The 14,484-nt window shown below is 41.5% G+C and overlaps 1 long non-coding RNA gene across 1 annotated transcript in view; it reads left to right on the top strand.

Annotated features, from left to right (window-relative positions):
• The first annotated feature begins 1,409 nt into the window (after positions 1-1,409).
• Positions 1,410-14,484, top strand: part of LOC126106849 (uncharacterized) — a 224,555-nt gene continuing 211,480 nt past the window's right edge. The window contains exon 1 of the long non-coding RNA XR_007523399.1: positions 1,410-1,487. This is a non-coding gene — a long non-coding RNA (uncharacterized LOC126106849). The remainder of the gene's footprint in view (positions 1,488-14,484) is intronic.

Below are 14,484 nucleotides of genomic sequence, written 5' to 3'. Positions count from 1 at the left end.
GCAGGCTCGAATCCTGCCTCGGGCATGGATGTGTGTGATGTTCTTAGGTTAGTTAGGTTTAAGTAGTTCTAAGTTCTAGGGAACTGATGACCACAGCAGTTAAGTCCCATAGTGCTCAGAGCCATTTGAACCTTTTTTTTTTTTGTAAATAGGCTTTCGCTCCCTGTTCAAAATGGTTCAAATGGCTCTGAGCACTATGGGACTTAACATCTGAGGTCAACAGTCCCCTAGAACTTAGAACTACTTAAATCTAACTAATCTAACGACATCACACACATCCATGCCCGAGGCAGGATTCGAACCTGCGACTGTAGCGGTCGCGCGGTTCCAGACTGAAGCGCCTAGAACCGCTCGGCCACACTAGTCGGCTCGTTCCCCGTATTTTATCCCTGCCACCTTCAGAATGTCAGAGAGAGTAATCCAGTCAACATTGTCAGAAGCTTTATCTAAGTCTACAAATGTCTATACACGTAATTAAGTTTGTACGAAACACTATGTGCGCGAGTCCCAATCGCACTGGTTTTATTTTATTAATAGTGGTCACCGTTTATTCTCAGACGTCATGTCCACATTTATGTAATGTTAGATTAACGTCTTTTCTCTGTCTCTGGTTTAAGGCTCCGAACCAGAGTACTGCCATCAATTCTGTCTTCCTGTTATGTTACTTTAAATGCCGAAATAATAGAGCTTTGTGGCTCTTCCTTTAATACACGTGACTTGTTAAAGCCTCTTTCCTGTATCACTTTATCCCCCTTTGAAGAAACTGAGAAGTACCAGACAGTTACCCTTACGCTTATCCAGTCATTATTGTTGCGCCGATACTTCTTTTTTTCGTAGCAAGAGTTTGAGAAGGAACGCGAAGGAGAGACAAATGAACCGCGTGGGACTGGCGCAGGTGAGCCGCTAAAGTGGAGAGGGTAGGAGAAAAGAGATGCCAGTTGCTCCCGCCACTGCGCATGCCCGACCTTCGACTGCAAGGGGAGGGCTAGCGGTGGTCAGTTGCCGCCGGCCGCCGCGGGGCTGCGCTGACGTCGCGTTCGCGTGCCGCAGTCAACTGCGAACCGTTGCGCTGCGTTAGTGTCATGTTTGACGCATCCGAACAATCGACTCGCCGGCCAGTACGTCCCGAAGTCTGCCGCAGAAGCGTCAGATCCTGCCGCGACGGTCGTGTTTTGCCCCCCGTTCTCATTCCCCACTCACTTTTCCACTCGTGACGGCGTACGTAAATATTGCAGTCGTGAATGTAGGCGGCGTAGTGTAAAGTATCAGCTGACATCTGTCCAGAAAGGCGCTGGTAGCAATTTGTTTTCGTGTCGGTAAAGAACAATAAGAAAAATTTACCCCCGTAGAACAAGGGTAGCACATCAGTTCAAGATACGCTTACAGCCTCGGATAATTAGCCGATTCTCATTCATTTTGTGTGTGTGAAGCTGTCAGCTCTGCAACGGATGTGTACTGACAGTTCAACAAGAAAGTAACATAAGAAGGTGAGTAGAATGCTGTTGTACCTCAGTTCTGTTTCTTACCGTTGACACCGCAGACAGCCTTGTGTACCATTACAATGAGATGTTTCTAGGTTTAGAATATTATTTATGTATCGTTTCTTATTGAGCAATAATAGTTTAAAACAAGCCGTAACTAAAAAATGGTTGTTTGCATTTTGGGACATTCACTTCAGTATTTTTTCTGATGTTCGTAATAAGCGTTGGTGTACAGTACTTTTAAACGTGATAGGTCCTACTACTTGCGCAAAAGTTGCTGCCTTCGTTAATATCATTGGAGTGCGCAACCAACGATTTAATCCACTCCGAAAATCCACTCAGGACTCTGCCAGTTGACGATACCGAAAATCATAGGCATACCGGATTAAATCGGAAATTATCTTTGAATTGCGAAATTTTTCACTACAAAAATTTTGTACTAACTAATTACCTTACGAATCTAGTCAACAATATCGTTTACATCCAGAAGGCGAAACAGCGCGAGATTTATTCCCGCTAAAGCATTCAGGTTTTGATTGTTTGGAGACACTTCGCCAGATGTCAATGGGATATGAGCAATTTTTGTAATCAGAGAGAGAGAGGAATCACGAATTTTTCTTTTCTGTCATGCCAGTTTAATCAGAATGTCAACAACAAGGATGGCTGTGTGGACCGGTTTCTAATGTCAAATAAATTTTTAAATAATTTCTCCTCCACTTGCATAAAATGTCTTTTAATCACGGCATTTTTGATTGATAACGAAATATTTAAAAGGAGACTTGAAATTGCGTATTGTACTTTGCTGTCTCGTCCAGGTTAGACTAGGTAATGTTTTACGGTCTTCAAGTCGGCATTCTGGCGATGAACGCTCTGACATGCCTAAATTGTTGTCAAATAAATGAATATGTGATCAAGACTCTACTGCAATTGTTTTAAGTGTTAATCAGTTAACTTCTGACAAAATTCTATGATTCATGTCGTTATAACGTGCATTAACTTTTTTAGGTCACACAGGTTTAAAGCTCTGTTGTGAAGCCATAGTAGAACTCTATCACCGTGTTGGTGCTGAGATCATGACCCACCATTTATCTAAACTTGTGATTTATTTAATTTAAAACCTTACATTTTAGAAAGACATGATCCCATTATCAAGTTCTCAAGAGTTGACAACGCGTGTTTACTGCTTACTCATTTGTAATTGTGCCCAAAGTCATAATGGTTTCAAGAATTTGACAGTGGGGACGTGTCACCCCGAAATATGTCGTTTTTGACTAAATGGATCACACAATTGGACAACTGTGCATTTTAATCTGAGATACTTAAAACTAACCAGATGAAATGATTATTGTTAAGGACAATAGCAGCGAAACGCTTACTTTAAACTGTTTACACTGTATGCTGCAATAATGTGAAACATCGTTTGAAGTGACTACATAAATTTATTAATAATTTTTGCAAACCCGTTTCACAGTGCACATCTCTACACTTTTAAATTTGCTCTTGTTACACTCCAGTACATACAGTGTACCCTCTGGGAAAAGTATTTACAAAATATGTAGATACTTGAATGAATGTTCCTTGTGTCTTTGATACTTGTTACAAAATAAGATTGATTCACGTCCACCCAGTTTTAAACCACCGCAATCACATGTATCAGAGGTACTCTGAATGTAGTTTGCAGATGGATTATGGCGTAAGCGCTCCAGTTAGATTCCATAACGACAATGGAAATGAATATCTGTGGAGTCATTGCTATGATACCATAGACGATAAGGAATCTACGATAGTCCATTGTTTTGTCCATTATTAGGCACCTTGCAAGTTGATGCTGTGGTTAAAGTATGCTACTCGCTTTCAAAATGTGTGAGATCATACCCTCGTTTCTTCATCCTGTTTTAGTTTGTCGTGGTTTTCACTAGAATATTAAGGGCAATTACTGGAATGATTCATTCTGAAAGTGACACTGTCACAGTCCTGAATCATTTTTTCCAGGCCAAACTTTTGTTTCTAAATTATTAATTTTGTTTTGATGGTAGCCACCATTTCATCAGCTGTAGTTGTTTACTCATTCACATACAACAATATTTCCATGGTTCAAAACGTGAACACACTTATTCATACACAAATTACAATAAATGTAGAAAATAGTAATAGTAATAAAAATATATAATAATAATAATAATATTAATGGCGAAATACAAACAAAAAGTAAAATCTAAAATATGACCATATCTTGATATTTGAGCCTTTGAAATACGATCCTTAGAGTGTTTATTGCTAACCATTAAGTGTGGTCATACAATTAGCTTTGTCAATATATAAGCTGCAATTATGAGTAAAGTTTTATGAGAAAATTTATGTTTGTATTAAGTAGAGGGCAATTTAAGGTACTAAAACACTTATTGACACATAGTTGTATGGTATTATGACACTTATTAGCACATATATCAATGATTTTAAACATGGCTGTGGCAGCAACTGTTAAAATTCTTCACAATAAAGGATGACAGCCAAAACCAGTTGCAGGATAAAATTTATTAAAATTCTTGACCAAGGTTTCGGTACATATAAATATACCTTCATCAGAAGTAAAACTACTAAAATTACATCATGTAATGGAGAATAATAAAAACAATTATGCCAAAGGCGTTGTCAGTAATTAATTACGCCTTTGGCATAATTGTTTTTATTATTCTCCATTACATGATGTAATTTTAGTAGTTTTACTTCTGATGAAGGTATATTTATATGTACCGAAACCTTGGTCAAGAATTTTAATAAATTTTATCCTGCAACTGGTTTTGGCTGTCATCCTTTATTGTGAAGGACATATATCAATGTTTAGTTCTAATTGTATATTAATTATATACATTGCTAGGTGTACACACATTTTCAATTCAGAAGTTCTTAGCACTACTCAAAGCAATGTATGACACAAGTAAACTTATTTACATATATTTATATATGTGCGTAACTCTAACGGTAGGATTATTACAAACAATTTGACTGATAAATACACCAAACCAAAGCACAATTCTTTAATATCTCTCTACATGTATTTGTTGAGTGAGTAAAATTAATGTTCTTTTAACCAACTTTTTGAAACACTCTTGAACTCATTTAAGGATGACCCTTAGGCCATTTTTGGGGTAACTGTTGAAACGTTTCAGGCTCATGCACGCTTGAGAAGGTCTTGACTCTTGAGTGCAATGAGTCTATCATGTGGATAGTACTTGTACTATGCAACTAAACATAATTTAAAGCATATATATTTATGTAAATTTTCTTTGGCATAAATTAAATAACTACCAAGAACAATCTACTGTGATCTAATAGATACTTATGTCTCTTATACTCAGGAGCACTGAAATGTAGATAGTTAGTGACACTTCTAATTGGTTTAATTTCAGGTATAAGTTAGTTTGCTGTCCTTTTTTGTGAATAAAGTCGCCTGGAGCGCTTCATATACTTATTTATATCGGCGTTCTGGCTAATGCCCCATAAAGCCCACTCATGCATAGGTTCCTTTGATATTGACAGTGAGAGCTGTTTTACAAGTTTCAAGTTTTGAGATGATGGTGTGTAACTTACCAAAAGGCCATTGTAAGTAAATAAATGTATTAAGTGTTCTTTATTTGCAAAAATTGCTAGGATTGCAGATCCATTTACAAAATAAATAATATGGTAATGTGGGTGTGTGAGGAGGTTAAGAGGGTTACAATGACTTCGTTTATGCTGTCATGTCGCACATGGAAGAGACTGGAACTTCAGTTTTCTGTCACTGAAATTCAAAGAATAATAAAAACTCCAAAAAACAAAATATCATATGATGTTCATTGTATTTCAAACAGGATTGAGGAAAGTTGTTCTAACTTAAATAAGCAGTGACCTTAGTAATATTTGTAATGTATCACTGTCACAGGAAATTTTTCCAGACCTCTTTAAAAGAAGGGTGACAGGAAAGATTTAAATTATTATTAACCAGTTTCCTTACTGACATCTTACTCCAAAATAATAGAAAAAGTAAGGCGTTTGAGAGTAGTCTTAAATTTAATTAGAAGCAATTATTTAGCACATCACAGATTGGATTTGGAAAGGGTTACTCGATTGTGAAATTTATTTGTACGCTCAATCATCCAATATTGCGAGCCACAAATAACAAAATAATCGCCAGATCGGATTTCTTGTGATTTTTCCAAGGCTTTTGATTCTGCAGGTCATGTTATTCTAGCTATTAGAAAACTTAAGTTTTATAGAATTGATGGCTTCATACAGCACTTGTTCCACTCACACTTAATGAACAGTATGCAAAAAGTTTTGATGAATACTGCAAACAATGTTGGAAGGAGAGAAAAGTTTAGTGACTGGGAAAAATTCATGAATGGATTCCCACAATATTCAATTCTGGGTCCATCCCTATTCCTTGTATATCTGAATGACCTTCCATCTCACATTCAACAAGCAGTACTGGTACTTCTTGCAGATTATGTTAGATTTAGAATAAATCCCTTTATAGAGAGAAAACAACAGAAGAGACAGTAAATGACATTTTCCAAGGAACTATAAAGTGGTTTCAGGTACTGCACTCCGCCTATATTTTTTTTAAAAAATTCGCTTTATTCTATTCAGTACAACAAAAAGTCATGCCAACAATTGATGTAGCCCATGAGCAGGACCCAGTAGATAGCGTAGAATGCTCCTAATTTTTGTGTGTAGATATTGGTGAAAATCTGAACTGGTGGCAACATATTAATGAGCTTCTCAAACAATTAAATTCAGTGAGCCAAAGGCAGAAAAATCTCGTGCACTACCTTCTGTACTATGAGAACAACTATCACTAATTGTATCTGGCTGGCCCCTTGAATTTGTACAAGAAACGGCCTTATTGCTATGCTTCAAGGCTAATTAATTCGAAAATGGAACTATGTACAGAATTTTTCTGCTAATAAATGTTTGTGAGTACAACCTACCCAGGAACACCATTACAAGTTTTTCATACTGTTTCTGATACTGTGCGTAATGCTAACTGCTTTTAAGTAGATAACATTGATGTAAATAATTAAAATCATTAAAAAACCACAGTTATCGTAATTTTTCGGACACTTCTTAAACTGATTGAATTGTTCTTACAAAAAATAATGCGATGCTGAATATCTTTAGTTTTAGTTGAACTTCGTGACTTCAGTATCCACAATCACGACAGTTTTTTGTGAGATGTAATACTGTGTACACTAAACATCGAACATAAAGTTCTACAGCTTTGCTGCACAGCACCAGCTTGCGTCATTTGCCCACGATGACACAGGTGATATCGTGGCATTCATTTATTGTATTTACATACTTATGATTTCCTTATCGTAGATCAGAAACTTAGAAATAATATTTGTATCTAGGTTTCCAAGTACAATTCTTGCATATGTGGATATGTCAGAAAAAAGACTGTGAAATTAAATAAATCTATAGAAAAAGTAATACAAGGTTCTGAAATCAAAAATTTTACCTGAAGAAGCTCTTGTGTCCATCTCTTAGAAAGCTTGGGAAAAAGTGTGCTTTATTATGGCAGTGAGGCATGGACTTTACATGGAAAATATGAGAGCTGAAAAACGTTTAAATGGAGATAAAGCGTATATGTTTAACAATAGGCTACACAATTTAAGACACACAAGGAAATGAGATCATACATGAACCTGGATTGTTTCTAACACTGGAGTGTGTACAAAAGCCCCAAGAAACATTGCTACAAAATGTCTGTCAGTTACCCGACCAAGAATCTGAAATTCTATACAATTCTGTAACGTCCCATGAACAGACAAAACTTTAAATTTGTATCGTTATAAGGCAGTACAGGAATATGGTGATGATGAATGTACTTTAGCCATTTGAAGGTAAACTGAAATAGTTAGGAACCAGCAATGGCAATATCAATGAAGCGATTTGAATATCAGTGACTGAGTGGACGAAGTGAAAAACGCTTCTAGAGAAATTTCTACAGCAGATTGTAAAACATTTCTAGCTGATATTGCTGACATTTTCATTTTAATTGCGTTTATGAACCGCTTTTGTATGTATCTTTCCGTAATGTAAAGGCTCATTTCGCTCTCGACAGGTGACAGTTTAGCACGAAACAAACTGTAAGCAATTGGACAGAGGTAATTGAAGAATGTTTAAAAGACTGCCCCAGAATTCACATCGTGCATCATGCATAAAATAGATATGATAATTCTGAAGGCTACTTTTTTACGTTGAGTACTTGCTCTCTTAACAAACAAAAATTTCCAGTCTCTTTCCTAGATCTCATTCTTTCTTTTTCGACCTTAGACTGTCATATATACATATACTAACAGTATTCACAATTAATGATAGCTCATTTTCATTTTTGTAGGAACATGGTGTAGTCATACTCCATAATACTTCCAATTTTTTCCCACGATTTTGTTAGACTTTTTTTCCACAGTGTCTCTTCGTTTTGCTTCATGTATCAGCTTGTGTGGGCTCTTTTGACCCTGTACTGCTGCATGACTGTATTGGTTTCTCTAGCCTTTCTTTGTTTACACAAATGGTTTTAGCACCATTCACTGATACTTACACTAATCAGCCAGAAAATTGAGACCACCTACTTAATCGCCAGTATGTCCACTGTTAGCACGGACAGTAGTGGTGACGCGTCATGGCATGGAAGCAATGGGGCCTTGGTAGGTCGCTGGAGGGAGCTGGCGCCAATCTGCAAACACACATCACCTAATTTCTGTAAATTCTGGAGATAGGGCGGTGAGCTCTGACACCATGTTCAATCACATCCCAGATGTGATTGATTGGGTCTAGATCTGTCATGTTGGGTGACCAGCACATCAGTTGGAACTCGCCACTGAATCACCACATCACACTACTGGCCTTGTGGCATGACGCATTACCTTATTGAAAAACGCCACTGCCGTCAGGAAACATGATACGACTCTCATGAAGGGGTTTATGTGGTCTGCGACCAGTGTACGATACTCCTTGTCCATCACAGTGCCTTGTACGAGCTCCACTGGACCCACGGATGCCCACGTGAATATTGCCCAGAGCATAATGTAGCCAGCGCGACCTTGGCTCCGTCCTGCAGTACAGGTGTCACAGTGTTGTTCTCCTGGAAGATTACGGATTTGGGCCCTCCCATCGGCTTCACGAAGTTAGTAACACGATTCATCAGATCATACAGTGCTCTGCCACTGTGCAGACATCCAGTTCCAATGGTCGCTTGCCCATTTCATTCATAGTTGCCAATGTTGTGGTGTTGACATTGGCATGTGTTGTCAGCTGTAGAGGCTCATCGATAGGAGTGTTTGGAGCACTGTGTGTTCAGACACGCTTGTACACTGCCCAGCATCATAGGCTGATGTTAGTTCCGCCACAGTTAGCCACCTGTCCTGTTTTACCAAACTGTCGAGCCTACGACATCCGATGCCTATAATGAGTGTGGCCACCCAACACCAGTACGTCTGGACGTGGTATCACCTTGATTTCGCAACGTGTTGAAGGTACTCCTCAAACACCCGACAAGTCGTGCAGTTTCTGAAATGCTCGTGCCGAACCTTCAGGCCATTACAATCTGCACTTGGTCAAACTCTGATAGGTCGCGCGCCTTCACCATTGTACCCATGGACAGCACTCTCATTGAAACTACATGCGCTGTGTCTGTGTCTGAACATTAGTTTCCTCGGCAGGTGACACTGCTACAGTCCGGACTGCTTTATATCGATAGTAGGTCTTTGGTCACAACATTCTGGACCGTCAGTGTACTAGCCTATTTAGAAATATTTAGGTGGTGCATTGCATACAATTTTTCCATTCTGCTCAATACTCTCGTATTATCTGCCTCGAAATCTGTTCTCAATTTTATATTTATTTTCGTTTTTTTATTTGCGCCACTGTTCATCCCCGAAAGCATAGTCCTGCTATCTTCCTTATTCTTCATTTTTCGTACTACTGTAACCCATACCTCAGTTCCAGGCAGATGAGGAGGAATCACGTTGGTTGTATAAAATTACGTCATAGCGTCATGCTTTGTCTTCTGCTTCCGTAGCCGAGTGGTCAAAGCAACTGACAGCCATGTGATGGTGGGGGCAGGGAGGGGGTGGGGGAGACCGTGTTCCATTTCCGACACTGCCAACGATTTTTCCTTGGTGGTAGGACTGGAAAAGGGACATACAGCCTCGCGATGAGAACTGAGGAGCTTCTTCCTTTGTAGGTAGCGGGTCCAGGATCAGTAAACCTGACCACATTCAAACCTCACCCGAATGAAACCATTGGCAGAGGATGACGTGGCGGTGGGTCGGTCCCAAGTGGACCATCTAGGCCAAAAAGCAGAGATTTGCTTTTCTCCTTCCCTTTTAATTTCTGTTTTTAGTATTTTAACCTGTGTCTTTAGTGTAACTGAATCTTACAATTTTGTTACCATCCACTTTTTCTTTGAATGTTAAAGTGTACCATACAAAGTTCAATGAACGTATCCTTTCCATTTTTTTTTAATTACTGGGCGGGACATAACATGTTCGGATTCTCATTTTACTAAGGCTTCAGTACATTTAGCTGAAATGCAAAAGTCATACTTCATAGCTGTAAAGTTGGCGTAATGAACGACTCTTCATAATAACTCCTGAATGTAAGCAATTATTACTTGTTCATCAGACAATCCAGAAACCTTAATGCCCATGTTATGACATATGTTTGTAGTCAATAATTATCTCCATATGCTGCCTTAATGCGTTATGTACCGAAGCATCAAACTTGCGTATTTGATACATGCTTCTTCATTGACTAGTTTTCTTCTGAAATATGAAGTGGGACCGCATGCGGAAGGACAGAAGTCAAAGCCCACAGTCCAGCCAAAGTTACCGAAGACATAATCTAGTACTGTTACTTTGAAAAGACATGACTATGATCGTGTTCGTTCGTCATCTTTGAGTAACAAGAGCTTGTGATCCATCTCTAATGACAACGTCATCTCATCGACAAGATGTGGAACTGCTATCTTCCTTCCTTTTCTGTTTTTAAATATTGATTTTAAGCAACAGTTATAATAATGATAAAATGTAGGCTTTCACTGTCGGCGTCTTCTTCAATTAGACCTTCCAGGTTTAGAGGCCGTGATCAGTGTATAAATCTGCTTTCTAGCATTTCCTCTCCAACTGCAGGAGCGAAAATGGCTCCCGCCATGGTCACGTGGTACCGAACGTGGGACTATTTATGGATGGTGTAGCCGGCCGCAGTGGCCGTGCGATTCTAGGCGCTGCAGTCCGGAACCGAGGGACTGCTACGGTCGCAGGTTCGAATCCTGCCTCGGGCATGCATGTGTCTGATGTCCTTAGGTTAGTTAGGTTTAAGTAGTTCTAAGTTCTAGGGGACTGATGACCTCAGGTGTTAAGTCCCATAGAGCTCAAGAGTCATTTGAACCATTTTATGGATGGTGTCATCATTCCCGATTAAAGTTATCATTGTGTTACCGCAATGTCGTTGTCCATATTTTACCTAACCTTAAATCTTCTTCTTCTTTTCTATGTAAATTATTATGGCGTTTATGAATCTCTGTTGTTTCACTATACACGCATGTAGTTGCTGACAAGTGTCCACACGTGCATAGCCAAACACACAAGGAACTGTCGTCTGGTTCAATTGGCTCTGAGCACTATGGGACTTAACATATAGGGGTCATCAGTCCCATAGAACTTAGAATTAAAACCCATCTAACTTAAGGACATTACACACATCCATGCCAGAGCTAGGGTTCGAACGTGACCGTAGCGGTGGCGCGGCTCCAGACTGAAGCGCCTAGAACCGCTCGGCCACAGCGGCCGGCAGCTGTCGTCTGGGACGCACCGAATAATCGGCGGTTGCAGAACATGTTTCTCGGGATGGGAACCAAGAACTAAAATTCGACGAGCAGAGCCTTTTAGCAAGGACATCGCATTATCATGCACGCGTGTATAGAGAAGCAATAGAGATTCATAAACACCATAATACACTCCTGGAAATGGAAAAAAGAACACATTGACACCGGTGTGTCAGACCCACCATACTTGCTCCGGACACTGCGAGAGGGCTGTACAAGCAATGATCACACGCACGGCACAGCGGACACACCAGAAACCGCGGTGTTGGCCGTCGAATGGCGCTAGCTGCGCAGCATTTGTGCACCGCCGCCGTCAGTGTCAGCCAGTTTGCCGTGGCATACGGAACTCCATCGCAGTCTTTAACACTGGTAGCATGCCGCGACAGCGTGGACGTGAACCGTATGTGCAGTCTACGGACTTTGAGCGAGGGCATATAGTGGGCATGCGGGAGGCCGGGTGGACGTACCGCCGAATTGCTCAACACGTGGGGCGTGAGGTCTCCACAGTACATCGATGTTGTCGCCAGTGGTCGGCGGAAGGTGCACGTGCCCGTCGACCTGGGACCGAACCGCAGCGACGCACGGATGCACGCCAAGACCGTAGGATCCTACGCAGTGCCGTAGGGGACCGCACCGCCACTTCCCAGCAAATTAGGGACACTGTTGCTCCTGGGGTATCGGCGAGGACAATTCGCAACCGTCTCCATGAAGCTGGGCTACGGTCCCGCACACCGTTAGGCCGTCTTCCGCTCACGCCCCAACATCGTGCAGCCCGCCTCCAATGGTGTCGCGACAGGCGTGAATGGAGGGACGAATGGAGACGTGTCGTCTTCAGCGATGAGAGTCGCTTCTGCCTTGGTGCCAATGATGGTCGTATGCGTGTTTGGCGCCGTGCAGGTGAGCGCCACAATCAGGACTGCATACGACCGAGGCACACAGGGCCAACACCCGGCATCATGGTGAGGGGAGCGATCTCCTACACTGGCCGTACACCACTGGTGATCGTCGAGGGGACACTGAATAGTGCACGGTACATCCAAACCGTCATCGATCCCATCGTTCTACCATTCCTAGACCGGCAAAGGAACTTGCTGTTCCAACAGGACAATGCACGTCCGCATGTATCCCGTGCCACCCAAATAGGGCGAGCTGAGTTTCACATGATCTCTGTTTGCGGAATCCATGTTGGTTATGATGAAGGAGATTTGTATTATCTAAGAACGTCATAATACGAGAACACAAAACATGTTCCATTATTCTACAACAGATTGACGTAAGCGAAATAGGCCTATAATTATTCGCATCTGATTTATGACCCTTCTTGAAAATGGGAACGACCTGCGCTTTCTTCCAGTCGCTAGGTACTTTACGTTCTTCCAGCGATCTACGATAAATTGCTGATAGAAAGGGGGCAAGTTCTTTAGCATAATCTCTGTAGAATCTCTACGATCGTCTCCATGGGAGAATAGCAGCCTGCATTGCTGCGAAAGGTGGATATACACTGTACTAGTGCCGACATTGTGCATGCTCTGTTGCCTGTGTCTATGTGCCTGTGGTTCTGTCAGTATGATCATGTGTTGTATCTGACCCCAGGAATGTGTCAATAAAGTTTCCCCTTCCTGGGACAATGAATTCACGGTGTTCTTATTTCAATTTCCAGGAGTGTAGTTTTAATAGAGAAGAAGAATGTTTGGAGTTAGATAAAATATGGATGTCGACTTCGCGCCAGTACAATGTCAGTCCGTTATGTTTACTCGAGAATCGTGCCGCCATCCCGAGACAGTCACACACTCGGCATCACGTGACGTACGGTGGTGCCCTCTACGCACTCTACAAATGCGAGAACCCCTCAAGCCTTAGTGGCAGCAGCCGTTTTACTGCAGAGATGTCTCCCGCAGTTGGAGGCGAAACGTTAGGAAGCAGTTTTATGCATCAACCACGACCACTCAGCCCGGGTATTTTAAATGAAGGAGTAATAATAATGTTGGTGGGGATCACAACTAGTCAGAAATACTTTAAAAAATGCTTTATTTCAGTGTCACAAGTCTGAGACTGAAACTGGCATGAAGAACATGTGACTTGACAGTCACATACCTCTGCGTGATATTTGGTTATCTCGCTACTGTCGGAAACGGGTCAGTCCCAGAGTCTCTTGAGAAGGTAGAAGGGACGTGGATGCCCAGGGCATTGCAGTTCATCCACATCTAAATTTATACGCCGAAGCCACACAACGGTGTGTGGCGGAGGGCACTTTACGTGCCACTGTCATTACCTCCTTTCCCTGTTCCAGTCGCGTATGGTTTCCGGGAAGAACGACTGCCGGAAAGCCTCCGTGCGCGCTCGAATCTCTCTAATTTTACATTCGTGATCTCCTCGAGAGGTGTAAGTATGGGGGAAGCAATATATTAGATACCTCATCCAGAAACGCACCCTCTCGAAACCTGGACATCAAGCTACACCGCGATGCAGAGCGCCCCTCTTGCAGAGTCTGCCACTTGAGTTTGCTAAACATCTCCGTAACGCTATCACGCTTACCAAATAACCCTGTGACGAAACGCGCCGCTCTTCTTTGGATCTTCTCTATCTCCTCTGTCAACCCGACCTGGTACGGATCCCACACTGATGAGCAATACTCAAGTATAGGTCGAACGAGTGTTTTGTAAGCCACCTCCATTGTTGATGGACTACATTTTCTAAGGACTCACCCAATGAATCTCAACCTGGCACCCGCCTTACCAACAATTAATTTTATATGATCATTCCACTTCAAATCGTTCCGTACGCATACTCCCAGATATTTTACAGAAGTAACTGATACCAGTGTTTATTCCGCTATCATATAATCATACAATGAAGGATCCTTCTTTCCGCAATACACTACGTTTTTCTATGTTAAGGGCCATTTGCCACTCCCTGCACCAAGTGCCTATCCGCTGCAGATCTTCCTACAGTTCGCTGCAATTTTCTAATGCTGCAACTTCTCTCTATACTACAGCATCATCCGCGAAAAGCCGCATGGAACATCCGACACTACCTACTAGGTCATTTATATAGGGTATATTGTGAAAAGCATTGGTCCCATAACACTCCCCTGTGGCACGCCAGAGGTTATGGGACTTAACATCTGTGGTC

The sequence above is a fragment of the Schistocerca cancellata genome, chromosome 10 (assembly GCF_023864275.1).
Source record: "Schistocerca cancellata isolate TAMUIC-IGC-003103 chromosome 10, iqSchCanc2.1, whole genome shotgun sequence".
In the NCBI taxonomy this organism is placed as follows: Eukaryota; Metazoa; Arthropoda; class Insecta; order Orthoptera; family Acrididae; genus Schistocerca; species Schistocerca cancellata.
Note: the sequence above shows the minus strand (reverse complement) of the source record. Positions and strands in the feature narration are given on the sequence as shown.